The following is a 12,988-nucleotide window of genomic DNA, read 5'->3' on the forward strand; positions in this document are numbered from 1 at the left end:
TCGCTCTCCTGCCTCTCCACGGTATGTCCCTACTGACATCTGTGACAGAATGCTGACCCATCTACGACCCCGCGAGCGGCGCTTTTTTGTCTTGCCGCAGTTTTTTCTTTTTCTCCGGGCTTTTTTTTTCAGTTCTCCTATTCTAATCGCGGGATGCTACTCCTGACTTCCGTGTCTGTGAGCGGGACATTCTGTGTTATGCCGTTCCGACATACACTCCTGAATACCTGGCTTTCCTCAGGTTGTCTCTCCTGGCATCCGTGATTGAATGTTGAGCTGGCCCTCCTGTCATCATCGCTGGATATCACTCCATTCTTCCGTGCCTGTGAGTGGGCCCTGTGCCTGGCTCTCCTCAGGTAGATCACTTCGATATCAGTGATAGAATGTTGAGCTTTTTTCCTGCTTTCCTGTTCTCATTGCTGGATATCACTCTGAGCATCCATGTCTGTGAACGGGTTTCGTGCCTGGCTCTCCTCGGGTTGTTCATTCCGATATCAGTGATAGAATGTTTAACGTGTTTTGCCCAGTTTGTGGTATTTTTCCCAGGTTTTAGTCTTTTTATTTTTTGTTTTTTGCTTGGTGTTTTGATTTTTCATTTTCTGGTTTCCCCTCCTATTTGGTCCCCCCTGCTCCCTGTGTCTCGGAACTTTTGGTTCCTACCTGTTTTTTGTTGTCACCCTGGTCTCCCAGGTTTATGTTTGTTGTGGTTTGTGCTTGTGTACTTGTCTTTTTTTTTTGTTTTAAGCCTCCGGAGCTCTACCTGACCCCCCCCTTCCTCTACCCAATAAAGGTTAATACCCTGGAGGAGGGGGCAGCTCTCAGCCATGGATTCCCAGAGGTTTCCTTTCAGTTAAATGAGGTTTTTCCTCCCCCCAGTGCTGTGCAGCTCATTTATCTGCTGGGCGTCAGGAGCCGCCCATGAAGGGGTGGGGGAGGGGTACTGTCATGCCCTCTGTAGCCAGAGGGTTCTCCTTCTCTGTCCTGTCCCTAGTTTCCTGTGCTTTGCTCTCCTTCGGGTGTCTCTCTCTCTGGGTCTATATATTTCCGGGTCACTTATTCTGCTTCGCTCAGCATTGACGTTCAGATGTTCTGAGACCCGCCTAGCACCAGGTCGCCGCTCTGTCCATGACCTGAGGGCATAGGTTTTTTTTACGGCACTCCAGAACTCTTTGCACGGCTGAGCCCGGGCTAACCCCCGTTCTGCCACTTCACATGGGGTCTTTTTCGCTCTCCTGCCTCTCCACGGTTTGTCCCTTCTGACTTCTGTGACAATAGTTAATTTAAATAACAAATATGTTTAGAAACAGCTGGGTGAGACTAAAGTGTTACTGTTATTCCTCTCAAACTTCATTTAATAATACAATTAGTCAGCATGTGTAGGCTGCAAAGGAACAAGTAAAGGTTTATTCCAATGCTGAAAAGAGAAGAAACTAAACACAAAGTTTCAGCTGTGGAGCCTTCTTCGGGTGTAAGAAAGATAGGGCAGTCAGCCAAAACGTTGTGTTTCCACAGCCGGCGTTGTGTTTGTTTTCTTTTGAGTATGGAATAAAACTTTACATGCTTGGTTAATAATTTTTGTTTTTTTCTTGAACAACCTAATTTGGAGTCAATTTGCCTGTGAAAATGTTCTAGATTTATTTTGAACCATTCACTTCCTGCACTTTGTTTCTGTGCTCCAAACTTACTTACTGACAGACTTAGACTAGCAGACAAACAGATTGCTGCTTCTAAAATTCAAAAAACTTTTCATCTAAAGCAACTTCCAATATCTGAGTAATCCGAGTACAGTACCTTACTCATTAATACAACAGCAATGACTGTTCTGTAAATTGATCATTTGTGGTTACTGTCTAACTTTCATAATCAAAGGACTGCTGCAAATAAGAAATAATTTTCTAGCACAGTTACAGTGACATTTTGCTACCAAGGCATACATTGGCACAAATCTACCAGACCACAGACAAAGAAAAAGAGTTGCTTATTTTTAATCATTCCCACACAAAGTTCCAAACAAATCTATTTTCCTATCCTCATCTAGTTAATATAGTAGCACTTTTAACCCTTAACCCTTCAATGTGATTCACTTGTTTAAATGAGGCTCACAAAGTGTCCTGGAACACCACCCCTGTCCATGTTACCTTAACATGGATTAAATGCTTAAATTCTGTGGTAAAAATGCTAAATATACAGTGCTAATGAACTAGCACAGCATCTGTGCTAGTGGGCAGTAGCACTGCCCACTAGCACATCATCCAATCAGTTTTAGTGAGATTAAATAACCTTTTTTGGTTAGCATTGGCATTACCTCCTCCTCTTCTTTCTTCTTTCTTTCACTTTGTTTTTATCTGCCCTACTCTGCACAGTATAAAACATGGGACATTCCCACAGATGAATAATTCATGAGTTTCTCAGTTTCGGTTGTTAGTTTCACTTTCTTTTTGTCATGTATCCATCCTCAAAAAACATGATACAGACTGTATTTTGCTCTTTAAGATAATCAATGTAACGGTCATTTTAAGTAACATACTGTACTGCTGTTGACAAGAACAACAAACATCAACCAAAACACAAAAGAAAACCCTGCATATTCTGTCTCAGTTTAGCTAATAGACTTTCGGGACTGCTGTCCAATCACCAACAATTTCTAAGGTGAGCTTTAGCTACAGTAATGTCCAATAGGCCTCTGTTTTATAGTTTTTGTAGGATTCAGTTATAAAATCTTATTTCCTGTGGCAAACTATATCCTGTGGTGGTTCCCTGTGGTGTGTGTGACTTTGTCAAGAAAGTCACACATTTCATCCCATGTCATTTTAAAAAAAAATCTTTAAAATATATGAAAAATGGGTGAATACCTCTTCTCTAACTCAAGTGTTTTCCTGACAGAATCCTTTTTTTCTCAGGTAAGAAATAATGGGATTAAACCACTTAAGAGACATTCCAGGAGAAATTTCTATTAGATGTTACGAAGACACAGATCCTCTTCTCCACTCAGTGTGCCTGAGCTGTTAAATCGCCATTGCCGCATAAATAGCAAGAAGTAATCGGAGCAGAATGATGGCAGGGCCACTCATAATAGGAGAAAGAAAGATACAACTGCTCTATTAAACAACTACATCTCTCTTTCCCTTAAATGTTGCGCGAGAAAACAATTAGAAAAAAAAGGAAGAAAAACATGCTTGTGAAAAGCTTCCAACTGAAAATGTTGTTTTTATTGACCAGAGCAAAATGTATTTTCTCTTTTGGTTTTGTTTTGCTCATGCGTGCATATTTACCATTTTCGATATATAATGCTGTAAAGGTTTATACTGTATGTGTTTGTTCTGTATTTGAACTTAAAAGTTGGAAAAAAAATTCTCACTGCTCAATCCAGGAATGAGAAAATCTCTGAATCTCAGGGAACATTTAGGGCACAAGAAGTGACCATTTCATAGACAATAACAATGGGAAACAACCCCTTTAGATAATAGACAGTGTATATCTGGAAAAACAAAAATTTACATAACATTTTTTTTACAGCTAAGAAAGACTGGAATAACACCTGTGTGATAGCAATGTGGAACAATTGTACAGTGTTTCATCAGTACTGCAGAAAGTGCTTCTCTATCTCTGCTTCTCCTGCTGGCAGTGGGAGCACAATTTGTGCTCTCTGGCCAGTCAGGTCTGTCTGTGACCAGTTTCTGTGTCTAGACTGTGGTCACTGAGCCTGTCCTGTCTGAGCAGTCAGGTTTGTGTGTGTCCAGTTTCCATGGCTAGGCTGTGGTCACTGGTTCTGTGTTCTCTGGGTAGCCTGGTCTGCCCAAATACATGTCAATCATCATATTTTATTTTTTTGCAGACATTTTCTATAGCATATCTTAAGTTCAGATATTAAGTTTAATAACATTTCAGAATATTAATATTAAGTGTCCAAATAGTTTTGCAAGGCACCATACTCACAAAATTTCCTACACAACCTAATAAATGTCTGCTACAGTATATTTTTTCAGTCCTTTGTAAAGCAACTCTTCAGGTCTCCTATCGCAAATGATAGACAATTAGCAGCAAAGGGGAAATTTTACTTTCACTTTCCATTTCCTGTAAGCAATGTGTTGTCAGCAATATTCTGAGAACAAAATGAACTGGAGTGAAAAGGTCTGTATTTACAAGTTACAGGTTGCAATTATGGAAGGAAGATTCTTTTACAGAGTGAAAACGGACTAATCCAAGGTTATTAGCACTATCAAAATTCTTTCCGGAGACAGATGAGAAGAAAACTGGAAGTCTGTATATTGTTATATAACAGCAGAAATTATTAGGTAAGTCATAATGAGAGAGGTGAATCCCCCCTAACTGACTATCAAGGCGGCCAGCTGCTGTGCATTTTCACTTGTAAAGTGTCACCTCTAAAGTGTCCCGTTTGGTCCCCACAGATCAATACTAGCAGACAGCCTGATTCCAGCCAGGATTCAGTCACTGTCTCCCAGACATGCTCCCTCATTGTTTCCACCAGCAATGGATTTAATTACTTCAGCAAATCATCAGCAACTCAGCAAGAAATCCCAGCAGTGGATTTCACTGCTTCAGCAAATCATTTTCAATAGTAAATAACTCAATTCATTGGGGTTTACTGGGAGAGTCTTACACTGGGAAATGCTATATATTGATGATTAATATCTATCACTATGGAAGTGTAGGGGTTTTGTGCATTTACTGAGACAATTAATAATTGTAGCAGTAAGTCACAAAATGATTCTTTGATGGCTATTAGAAAACTGACCTTGCGGAAGAACTCGGCAACGCACATGTAACGAAAGCGTTCTTTCAGTTGCCCTATGCAGACAACACGATCCGGGGTGGAGTGAAGAGAACACAGGGAAAAAAGGCAGGCAGGAGACGGGAATGAAAACGGGGGGCGTGTCCAAAGTGCGCAGGTGTCCAGGGGGGGTGAGTCCGGGGTAAACAATCCAAAACAGATTCAAAATGGGAAAATCCAAGACGAAGGCAAAAGGTCCAAAGCCGGGCGGTACAAACGAGACTGACGATTAAAACCAGAGCCGGGGTCAGGACCGGCAGGGGAAATGGGAACGGGAACAGGAACAGGAACTTAAAACCATAACGGAGCCAGGCGCATCCAGATCCCGGGCTCGCACGATGCGGGAATCAATGCAGAGCCCCGAACTGAGTGGGCATCTGGCTTTTAAGGGGGGCTGGAAGGAAGCTGAAACGGGGCAGGTCCACAAAATCAAGTCCGAAGTGAAAGAACCGGAGCGCCCTTCAGGGGGAGGGACTACAATCGTGACAGCACACACATGAACACTAATAAACAACAATACATTTATTAATACATAAAATGTGCATATAAACATAACAGATCTTATAGTGAGGGTTAGCAGAATACAAAAGGTGTATATTCAATAACGAAGAGTTACAAACCAAGAGGGACATACATTCAGTATACCATTCTTTTAGACTGTTTCGTAAATGAGCTTTGATTACAACTTTTACACTAGATACTCGCAAGGAAGTACGTCACTCATAGGAAATAAATTGATATCAACTCAGGTTGAGGTAACAATTGAATTCTCGAGCTGTAATGCAGAATGTTGAATACTCATCCAATCTGTGTGGATTCAGATCTCCAGCAGACACAAGGGAACAGCGACAGGCTGTTGCTGCACCCAATTGGCGTCCTCCGGCCCTGTGCCAGGCAGTCCTGGTTCGGCGTGAGGTGTGGAAGAAGGAAGGGGAGATTCTTGCTGCTGCGCGCTGGCAGTGGGCTCTCTGAAGACCAGCTAGTTAGTCCCGGCTGAACTAGCAGAGCTTGTGCACATGGAAAGTGACTGTGGGTCCAAGCAAGTCACATTCTTTAGACGGGAAGAAGACCAGTTTGTTCCCGATGTAGCGCTAGTCCTGAATCCTGAGATTCAGTTGTCGACAGTTCTGACCGTTCTGATTGAGGTGGAGGATGAGTAACAATGACCTCTGACCTTAGGGTTGTAAACCTTGGGATGTGACTCTCCCATGGAATCTCCCAGACAGTAAGGCGCCAGAGATGACCATTTATTAGGGTGGCTGGTGAATCTCAGCCTTGGGAGCTGTTCCTTATCAGGAAAATCTATCAGCTAGAAAAGCACCTTAAATGTGAACCAGATGGAATGGCCTCTCTGTATCCAGCTGCACTGAGATGAGGGAGAGAGGGACTGGCAAAGGAGCAGCAAACTTAATTCCTGTATTTTAAATAAGCCTTGCCGCTACAGAAGTATCCTTAGAAGAAAAACATCTTCTATGATAGTGGTACAGTCCATCACGCCCCTCCTATAGCCTTTCAAAGAGAAAAAAAACTGACAACAAAGTATGTCTATGTGTGGTAATCAACCAGGTCTTACAAACGTTCTAAACCCTTCCACCTCCTTTCATTGCAAATGATTTCTACATGTTAGAAGGTTAATTTTGGCTTCTGATATTATGGTGGATTAAGAGTCCTGGAATCTTTGTAGAAGGACAAAGATGAAAGAAAGGGCAGTGTAATCATGGCCGAGAGAAGGCAAATGTTGGACTATCTGCTTGGAGTGAATGGAGCAAGACGTAGGCAACTCCTTGAGCAGAACCTGCTTCATCCTTCAGACTGGGGTTTCTGAAGATTCACAATCCAATGGGACAACGACCCCAAGCATATAGCCAAGACAGTACTGGAGTAGCTTCAGAACAAGTGAGTAAATGTCCTTCAGTGGTCCAGCCATAGCCAAGACTTGAATTCCATTGACAATCTGTAGAAGTACTTGATTCCAGTTCACCCATCCAACCTGACAGAGCTCGAGCAAAACTGCAAGTAAGACTGGCCGAGCATTCTGAACTCTAGATGTGCAAGACTGACACAGGAAGACTAAAAGTTGTCATTGCTGCAAAAGGTGCAAAGCACAGAGTATCAACTGAATGACAAGAATGACAGGTGGATACTTCAGTAAGCCAAATATTTGTTTGTCTTTTCTTACACAAATGAAAACTTTTTGCTCCCTTTAAAATGTTGCAGCTGTCGTGTGCATCACCAGAAAATCAATTTCTAAGCATTAAAAATCTTGCTATCCTTCTGATCATTAAAGTGTCATTGCCCCAGCACTGTATAGTCTTACTTTGGACGCCTGTCTGAAGTTGGATCCATTTCTAAGAATGGTGACTCACATATCCTCATGCTCACCTTTGGCTCAACCACACAAACTATGACGTTAATCATCTGCTTTTGCTCCAAGGGTTTATGTTACTAGGCTCTCTCCTGGGGATCCTTGTGTTCAAACATTGCCCTTTCTGTGGATGATCCGTGACAAACAGAATTCTAATAACTCACAGCTCAGATTCTGACTGGGCAGACTGTCATTGCCTGGTGTGAATGTGTGCATATCTGTTTCTGTACATGTTCTGTGGCCTGCTGTACAGTACATCACAAATGAAAGGGAAATGGAAAACTAAAATAAGACTCAAGTGTTTTATCTTTCATTAACAGTTTTTCATTAGTATCTGTGCTAGATCCTGTCATCGACTGCTTACCACGACAGGCTCTAGCACAGGATAGTAGCTAATACTGCACAATGTTGTTTATTCAAGGGCTGATCTTCTGTACTTTTTCTTTCACTTTTCATTTCCTAGAAACTCAGTGCTGCCAGGAATATTCTGAGAACAAAATCAATCTGAGTGAAAATCTAAGCAGAGGAAGATTGTTTTACAATCAATTGTTTGTCATGCCCTCTGTAGCCAGAGGGTTCTCCTTCTCTGTCCTGTCCCTAGTTTCCTGTGCTTTGCTCTCCTTCCGCTGTCTCTCTCTCTGGGGCTATATATTTCCGGGTCACTTATTCTGCTTCGCTCAGCATTGACCTTCGGATGTTCTGAGACCTGCCTAGCACCAGGTCGCCGCTCCGTCCATGACCTGAGGGCATAGGTTTCTTTACGGCACTCCAGAACTCTTTGCATGGCTGACCCCGGCTAACCCCCGTTCCGCCGCTTCACATGGGGTCTTTTTCGCTCTCCTGCCTCTCCACGGTTTGTCCCTTCTGACTTCTGTGACAATAGTTAATTTAAATAACAAATATGTTTAGAAACAGCTGGGTGAGACTAAAGTGTTACTGTTATTCCTCTTAAACTTCATTTAATAATACAATTAGTCAGCATGTGTAGGCTGCAAAGGAACAAGTAAAGGTTTATTCCAATGCTGAAAAGAGAAGAAACTAAACACAAAGTTTCAGCTGTGGAGCCTTCTTCGGGTGTAAGAAAGATAGGGCAGACAGCCAAAACATTGTGTTTCCACAGCCGGCGTTGTGTTTGCTTTCTTTTGAGTATGGAATAAAACTTTACATGCTTGGTTAATAATTTTTGTTTTTTTCTTGAACAACCTAATTTGGAGTCAATTTGCCTGTGAAAATGTTCTAGATTTATTTTGAACCATTCACTTCCTGCACTTTGTTTCTGTGCTCCAAACTTACTTACTGACAGACTAAGACTAGCAGACAAACAGGTTGCTGCTTCTAAAATTCAAAAAACTTTTCATCTAAAGCAACTTCCAATATCTGAGTAATCCGAGTACAGTACCTTACTCATTAATACAACAGCAATGACTGTTCTGTAAATTGATCATTTGTGGTTACTGTCTAACTTTCATAATCAAAGGACTGCTGCAAATAAGAAATAATTTTCTAGCACAGTTACAGTGACATTTTGCTACCAAGGCATACATTGGCACAAATCTACCAGACCACAGACAAAGAAAAAGAGTTGCTTATTTTTAATCATTCCCACACAAAGTTCCAAACAAATCTATTTTCCTATCCTCATCTAGTTAATATAGTAGCACTTTTAACCCTTAACCCTTCAATATGATTCACTTGTTTAAATGAGGCTCACAAAGTGTCCTGGAACACCACCCCTGTCCATGTTACCTTAACATGGATTAAATGCTTAAATTCTGTGGTAAAAATGCTAAATATACAGTGCTAATGAACTAGCACAGCATCTGTGCTAGTGGGCAGTAGCACTGCCCACTAGCACATCATCCAATCAGTTTTAGTGAGATTAAATAACCTTTTTTGGTTAGCATTGGCATTACCTCCTCCTCTTCTTTCTTCTTTCTTTCACTTTGTTTTTATCTGCCCTACTCTGCACAGTATAAAACATGGGACATTCCCACAGATGAATAATTCATGAGTTTCTCAGTTTCGGTTGTTAGTTTCACTTTCTTTTTGTCATGTATCCATCCTCAAAAAACATGATACAGACTGTATTTTGCTCTTTAAGATAATCAATGTAACGGTCATTTTAAGTAACATACTGTACTGCTGTTGACAAGAACAACAAACATCAACCAAAACACAAAAGAAAACCCTGCATATTCTGTCTCAGTTTAGCTAATAGACTTTCGGGACTGCTGTCCAATCACCAACAATTTCTAAGGTGAGCTTTAGCTACAGTAATGTCCAATAGGCCTCTGTTTTATAGTTTTTGTAGGATTCAGTTATAAAATCTTATTTCCTGTGGCAAACTATATCCTGTGGTGGTTCCCTGTGGTGTGTGTGACTTTGTCAAGAAAGTCACACATTTCATCCCATGTCATTTTAAAAAAAAATCTTTAAAATATATGAAAAATGGGTGAATACCTCTTCTCTAACTCAAGTGTTTTCCTGACAGAATCCTTTTTTTCTCAGGTAAGAAATAATGGGATTAAACCACTTAAGAGACATTCCAGGAGAAATTTCTATTAGATGTTACGAAGACACAGATCCTCTTCTCCACTCAGTGTGCCTGAGCTGTTAAATCGCCATTGCCGCATAAATAGCAAGAAGTAATCGGAGCAGAATGATGGCAGGGCCACTCATAATAGGAGAAAGAAAGATACAACTGCTCTATTAAACAACTACATCTCTCTTTCCCTTAAATGTTGCGCGAGAAAACAATTAGAAAAAAAAAGGAAGAAAAACATGCTTGTGAAAAGCTTCCAACTGAAAATGTTGTTTTTATTGACCAGAGCAAAATGTATTTTCTCTTTTGGTTTTGTTTTGCTCATGCGTGCATATTTACCATTTTCGATATATAATGCTGTAAAGGTTTATACTGTATGTGTTTGTTCTGTATTTGAACTTAAAAGTTGGAAAAAAAATTCTCACTGCTCAATCCAGGAATGAGAAAATCTCTGAATCTCAGGGAACATTTAGGGCACAAGAAGTGACCATTTCATAGACAATAACAATGGGAAACAACCCCTTTAGATAATAGACAGTGTATATCTGGAAAAACAAAAATTTACATAACATTTTTTTTACAGCTAAGAAAGACTGGAATAACACCTGTGTGATAGCAATGTGGAACAATTGTACAGTGTTTCATCAGTACTGCAGAAAGTGCATCTCTATCTCTGCTTCTCCTGCTGGCAGTGGGAGCACAATTTGTGCTCTCTGGCCAGTCGGGTCTGTCTGTGACCAGTTTCTGTGTCCAGACTGTGGTCACTGAGCCTGTCCTGTCTGAGCAGTCAGGTTTGTGTGTGTCCAGTTTCCATGGCTAGGCTGTGGTCACTGGTTCTGTGTTCTCTGGGTAGCCTGGTCTGCCCAAATACATGTCAATCATCATATTTTATTTTTTTGCAGACATTTTCTATAGCATATCTTAAGTTCAGATATTAAGTTTAATAACATTTCAGAATATTAATATTAAGTGTCCAAATAGTTTTGCAAGGCACCATACTCACAAAATTTCCTACACAACCTAATAAATGTCTGCTACAGTATATTTTTTCAGTCCTTTGTAAAGCAACTCTTCAGGTCTCCTATCGCAAATGATAGACAATTAGCAGCAAAGGGGAAATTTTACTTTCACTTTCCATTTCCTGTAAGCAATGTGTTGTCAGCAATATTCTGAGAACAAAATGAACTGGAGTGAAAAGGTCTGTATTTACAAGTTACAGGTTGCAATTATGGAAGGAAGATTCTTTTACAGAGTGAAAACGGACTAATCCAAGGTTATTAGCACTATCAAAATTCTTTCCGGAGACAGATGAGAAGAAAACTGGAAGTCTGTATATTGTTATATAACAGCAGAAATTATTAGGTAAGTCATAATGAGAGAGGTGAATCCCCCCTAACTGACTATCAAGGCGGCCAGCTGCTGTGCATTTTCACTTGTAAAGTGTCACCTCTAAAGTGTCCCATTTGGTCCCCACAGATCAATACTAGCAGACAGCCTGATTCCAGCCAGGATTCAGTCACTGTCTCCCAGACATGCTCCCTCATTGTTTCCACCAGCAATGGATTTAATTACTTCAGCAAATCATCAGCAACTCAGCAAGAAATCCCAGCAGTGGATTTCACTGCTTCAGCAAATCATTTTCACTAGTAAATAACTCAATTCATTGGGGTTTACTGGGAGAGTCTTACACTGGGAAATGCTATATATTGATGATTAATATCTATCACTATGGAAGTGTAGGGGTTTTGTGCATTTACTGAGACAATTAATAATTGTAGCAGTAAGTCACAAAATGATTCTTTGATGGCTATTAGAAAACTGACCTTGCGGAAGAACTCGGCAACGCACATGTAACGAAAGCGTTCTTTCAGTTGCCCTATGCAGACAACACGATCCGGGGTGGAGTGAAGAGAACACAGGGAAAAAAGGCAGGCAGGAGACGGGAATGAAAACGGGGGGCGTGTCCAAAGTGCGGAGGTGTCCAGGGGGGGTGAGTCCGGGGTAAACAATCCAAAACAGATTCAAAATGGGAAAATCCAAGACGAAGGCAAAAGGTCCAAAGCCGGGCGGTACAAACGAGACTGACGATTAAAACCAGAGCCGGGGTCAGGACCGGCAGGGGAAATGGGAACGGGAACAGGAACAGGAACTTAAAACCATAACGGAGCCAGGCGCATCCAGATCCCGGGCTCGCACGATGCGGGAATCAATGCAGAGCCCCGAACTGAGTGGGCATCTGGCTTTTAAGGGGGGCTGGAAGGAAGCTGAAACGGGGCAGGTCCACAAAATCAAGTCCGAAGTGAAAGAACCGGAGCGCCCTTCAGGGGGAGGGACTACAATCGTGACAGCAAACACATGAACACTAATAAACAACAATACATTTATTAATACATAAAATGTGCATATAAACATAACAGATCTTATAGTGAGGGTTAGCAGAATACAAAAGGTGTATATTCAATAACGAAGAGTTACAAACCAAGAGGGACATACATTCAGTATACCATTCTTTTAGACTGTTTCGTAAATGAGCTTTGATTACAACTTTTACACTAGATACTCGCAAGGAAGTACGTCACTCATAGGAATTAAATTGATATCAACTCAGGTTGAGGTAACAATTGAATTCTCGAGCTGTAATGCAGAATGTTGAATACTCATCCAATCTGTGTGGATTCAGATCTCCAGCAGACACAAGGGAACAGCGACAGGCTGTTGCTGCATCCAATTGGCGTCCTCCGGCCCTGTGCCAGGCAGTTCTGGTTCGGCGTGAGGTGTGGAAGAAGGAAGGGGAGATTCTTGCTGCTGCGCGCAGGCAGTGGGCTCTCTGAAGACCAGCTAGTTAGTCCCGGCTGAACTAGCAGAGCTTGTGCACATGGAAAGTGACTGTGGGTCCAAGCAAGGCACATTCTTTAGACGGGAAGAAGACCAGTTCGTTCCCGATGTAGCGCTAGTCCTGAATCCTGAGATTCAGTTGTCGACAGTTCTGACCGTTCTGATTGAGGTGGAGGATGAGTAACAATGACCTCTGACCTTAGGGTTGTAAACCTTGGGATGTGACTCTCCCATGGAATCTCCCAGACAGTAAGGTGCCAGAGATGACCATTTATTAGGGTGGCTGGTGAATCTCAGCCTTGGGAGCTGTTCCTTATCAGGAAACTCTATCAGCTAGAAAAGCACCTCAGATGTGAACCAGATGGAATGGCCTCTCTGTATCCAGCTGCACTGAGATGAGGGAGAGAGGGACTGGCAAGGGAGCAGCAAACTTAATTCCTGTATTTTAAATAAG

Source organism: Atractosteus spatula, chromosome 10 (assembly GCF_055471065.1).
Source record: "Atractosteus spatula isolate fAtrSpa1 chromosome 10, fAtrSpa1.hap1, whole genome shotgun sequence".
Classification (NCBI taxonomy): domain Eukaryota; kingdom Metazoa; phylum Chordata; class Actinopteri; order Semionotiformes; family Lepisosteidae; genus Atractosteus; species Atractosteus spatula.